We start from the raw sequence: 4,655 nt of genomic DNA, 5'->3' as shown, positions 1-4,655 counted from the left end.
CTTCGTTAAACTAGACATACCCAATTCTAGCAATCGTTCCTTATATGTTTTATCCTCCAGTCCCCTAATCATCTTTGTTGCTCTTCTCTGTACTCTTTCTAGAGTCTCAGCATCTTTTTCACATCCTGGTGACCAAAACTGGATGCCGTATTCCAAGTGTGGCCTTACCAAGGCCTTGTAAAGTGGTATTAACACTCCACCTGATCTTGATTCTCTCCCTCTATTAATGCAGCCCAGCACTGTGTTGGCCTTTTTGGCAACTGCAGCACACGGCTGGCTCATATCTAAGTGATTGTCCACTAGGGCAGCTATTTGAGAACCTCATACTCAACTAACAGTTTTCGCAGTTTTCTTCTGTAGTGCATATTTTTTTCAATAAAGAGGCGTTCATTTTGCTTTTAAAAATATTCTGTTTCTTTTCTGCAAATGAAATAAAAAGCTTTTTTCGCCAACTTCCTACCTCGCTCTCCTCCTGTTGGCGTGTCTCTCCGGAGAGAGAATAAAAAGCCTTTTCGCTAGGGGACTTCCGGTTTGGAGCGCGACGAGATGGGTGGAAGAGGTCAGGGCTCCGGCTTCCCAGCCCGATTTCGGTCTGCCCAGTGACCCTAAGGGGTCAGAAAGTTGCCCTGGAGGGGCAACAAAGAAGGAGGGATACTCCAGGAGCCCAGAACAGATGGTGGTCAGTCCAGATGGATTGAAGAAATCTTCTGAAAGGACGGAGGCAGCCCAAGTCGTCACTAGCCAGAAGGAAAGTGAGGAGATTTTAATGCGATCGTGGATGGGACAATAGACTATAAAAGCAGTAAAACATTAAAAACCGGAACAGGCTACTTAAGACTTTTTTCAATATGATAGAAGAGATTGGAGTAAAAGACATTTAGAAGGAAATTAATCCAGGAAAATTACAATATACATTTTATTCAAATAGTGAAAAATCCTGGTCTAGAATCGATATGATTTGGATGATATAGGAACTGAGGATGAACATGCAGGAAATTGAGATAGAACCAGGTACAGTACATGGGCAGATCATAACCTTTTAAAAGTGATGTGAAGAAGAACACAAAAAAACCAAGTTGGACCTTGAACCAATCTATATTAAAAGAAAGAGAATGTATAGAATTGGCAACAAAAGAAATTGAGTTTTTCTTCAAAGAAAACAAAAAAGAAGATACAACATTACAAAATGTATGGGATACAGCTAAAGCATATTTTAGAGGCATAGCTACAACATATGTGGCAAAGAAAAATAAACAGAAAAGACAGCAGTATGTACTACTAAAAGAAAAATTTGAAAAATTAGAATCAGAACTACAAATGAACCCGCAAAAGAAGATGAAAATGTTACAAGATGCTAAAGGAAATGGGGGATTTGGCCTACCAGAGTGGGTTCTATACTATCAAGAATCCATATTAACATGGGGAAAAGAATGGATAATTCTTAAAAATAAATGGTTGTTATATCTGGAGGGACATAGCTTACAATTGGGGTGGCACGCCTTTTTATGGTATGGGAAAAATAAAGTTCATAAATATTTCCAAAATCACTATATAAGAAATGCATTGTTAACAACATGGGGAAAAATAAAAAGCAAAATATATTTGAAAATTCCAGGGTGGTTGTCAACAATGGAAGCATTTGTACACCCAAATTTAGTGGACTCTGAAAAAATCTGGACATATAGAGATATTTTAAACTCTGAACGACACTTAAAATCTAAACAAAAAATGGAAAATCAGGGCATCAACTTATCATGTTGGACACATTTACAAATACAAACTAGATATGATAAAGATGTTAAAATGTATGGGTTTTATAAGGAACAAACTGTGTTTGATAAGACTTTGTTAACTTCGGATGAGAAACTAATTAAGAAAATGTATAATTTTTTATTAACTTTGGAAATGGAAAGCGAACAAGTTAAAGAAACAATGATAAGATGGGCAAAAAATTTTGGATATAATATAGAATTAGAAAGATGGCAAAACGTATAAATTGACAAGGTCAACTTCCTATAAAGAAAACTTATATAAAATGTTCTATAGATGGCACTTGCCACCAGCAGGACTAGCGAAAATGTTTAAAAATATGTCAGATAGATGTTGGAAATGTAAACACAAGTCAGGCACGTATTATCATGTTTGGTGGACATGTGATAAAGCAAAGAACTATTGGAAAAAGATACATACTTGGTTAGAAAATATGTTAGGAGAACATGTTGATTTTAAATCTGAACTTTTTTTTTATTAGGTATAATGCCAGAAAAGACTAATAAACAAAGCTTATATTTGACTTTGCACGTCTCAACAGCAGCAAGAATTACATTTGCACAATATTGGAAGAATGAAGGAATACCAGCAGATGAAGAAATAATAATAAAAAAATACTAGAATGCACAGAGATGGACAGATTGACTATGAGATTGAAAGAAAAAGAAGAAACGGACTATTATCAAACCTGGAATTTATTTTACTATTGGCTAGACCAGTGATGGCGAACCTTTTAGAGACCGAGTGCCCAAACTGCAACCCAAAACCCACTTATGTATCGTTGGGTGCCGGGTGGGCGTGGCCCATTGGGTGGGTGTGGCCCATTGGGGGGTGTGACCCATTGGCTGGGCATGGCTGCGGTGGTAACGGCAGACTGGGTGGGACTAAAAAGTTCAATCAATCAATTCCAACTTTGCGAGATCTTTTTTTTCCAGCGAGAAGTTGAAATTGATTGATTGATTGAACCTCTTTTTTTTTTTTTTTTTGCATACGGCGGCAGAGGCCGAAACTGGAAAAGTTTTATAAAACCCAGCTGAAGGCCTAGGATTGGGGCAACGGCGCGCGTGCCCACAGAGAGGGCTCTGCGTGCCACCTGTGGCACGCATGCTAGAGGTTTGCCACCACGGGGCTAGACGCTAGAGGAAAGAATAAAGGATTAGGAAATAAATATGTATTAGCATATGTAAACTCGGATAGCATGTTGGCTGAAAAATTATTATTGTTTGTATGGAAAAAACGAATAAAAAGCTTATAACCCCCCAAAAAAGCCTTTTTGCCAACTTCCTACCTCGCTCTCCCTCCTTTGGCTTGTCTCTCTGGAAAAGAGAAAATAAAATCTCCTTCCCCCAGTCAATCTCCTCTTCCCCTTTAAAAACCCCTCCCCAAGAGCCCNCAGACTGACTGTCTACATCAGGGGTAGTCAACCTTGGCTCTTTTATGACTCGTGGACTTCAACTGCCAGAATTCCTGAGCCAGCAGGAATTCTGGGAGTTGAAGTCCACGAGTCATAAAAGAGCCAAGGTTGACTACCCCTGGTCTACATGCTCGTTAGCTTGTGTTTAAGCGGGAAATACTGCTTTAATTCTATTGGCCGCCGCCTAGCGGTGATCTGTATAAATAGTGGTTAAGCGGCAGTTAGTGCTGCTTCTGTACTAACTTAATAAAAGAGTTGTGGTTTGCACCAATCGCCTCATCAATGGCTCGCCGATCCCGAAACATAACACTCTCCCCCTCCCATCACCCCTTCCTGAGAATGGGGGAAGGAAACAGATGAGAAGGTGAAGGAAGGAACGGAGGGAGGGAGGAAGGAATGGAGCAATGGAAGGTGGGAGGAAGGGAGGAAGGAACGGATGGTGGGAGCGAGGGAAAAAGGGAGGAAGGAAGGAACAGAGGAAGGAAGAAACGGAAGGAGGGTGGGAGGGAGGGACGGAGGAAAGAAGGAAGGGAGGGAAAAGGGAGGGAGAAAGGAACAGAGGAAGGAATGGAAGGTGAGAGGAAGGAAGGAACGGAGGAAGGAAGGGAGGGAGGGAGGGTGGGAAAAAGGGAGGGAAGAAGGAAGGAACAGAGGAAGGAACAGGGAGGAACGGAGGGAGGGAGGAAGGAACGGAGGGTGGGAGCAAGGGAGGGAAAAAGGGAAGGAGGGAGTAAAGAACAGGGAGGAAGGGAGGGAGGGTGGGAAGGAGGGAGGAAGGAATAGAGAAAGGAAGGGAGGGAGGGTGGAAGGGACCATGTCCCGGCGCTCGCCCCAGTCCCACTCTCCTCCACTGGAGACCCTCAGATCTGCCCCAGTCCTGCCCAGGCACCCCTGATGCAAGTGATGTAGAGCTGGCCACGCCCACCCCATAGGCCACGCCCATCCTGGCCACACACACCCCCAGTACAACCACAATGCTGATGCGACTCTCAATGAAATTGACTTTGACAATCCTGTATTAGAGCAACTGTTGTTGTAATTTTCATCCCCCACTAGATGTCAGCACCAGTTCATTTTTTTTCAGTTTTCAAAATAAAGAGTTATCTTCTATTTTCATAGTTTAAAATGAAGATCTTAAGAGATGTTAAACAAACTTATCCAGATTTAAGTGTTATATTCATTTCGTTTCAGTATATTTCTCCCCCATAAAATGTTTAATTCTCCGCTTCTGTCTTCAGAAGCGTGGAGCAAACATCCCTCTCTTCACTTTCAGAAGTTTTTTTTTCTTCTTGCGGTTTTTTTCCAGGAAATTAGTTAATGTGTAGAATAGAGAAAACTGGTGTCCTTTCCCAGATCCAAGCACGTTGTTTACAATCAACTTAAAATAGGGCTTTTGGACTTTGGTCGCTAGTAGCTTGGGCTAGACCGGGGTCAGCAACCTTAAACACTCAAACAACCATTTGGACCCGTT

Source organism: Protobothrops mucrosquamatus, unplaced genomic scaffold (assembly GCF_001527695.2).
Source record: "Protobothrops mucrosquamatus isolate PMUCROS unplaced genomic scaffold, P.Mucros_1.0 scaffold3396, whole genome shotgun sequence".
NCBI lineage: Eukaryota > Metazoa > Chordata > Lepidosauria > Squamata > Viperidae > Protobothrops > Protobothrops mucrosquamatus.
Note: the sequence above shows the minus strand (reverse complement) of the source record.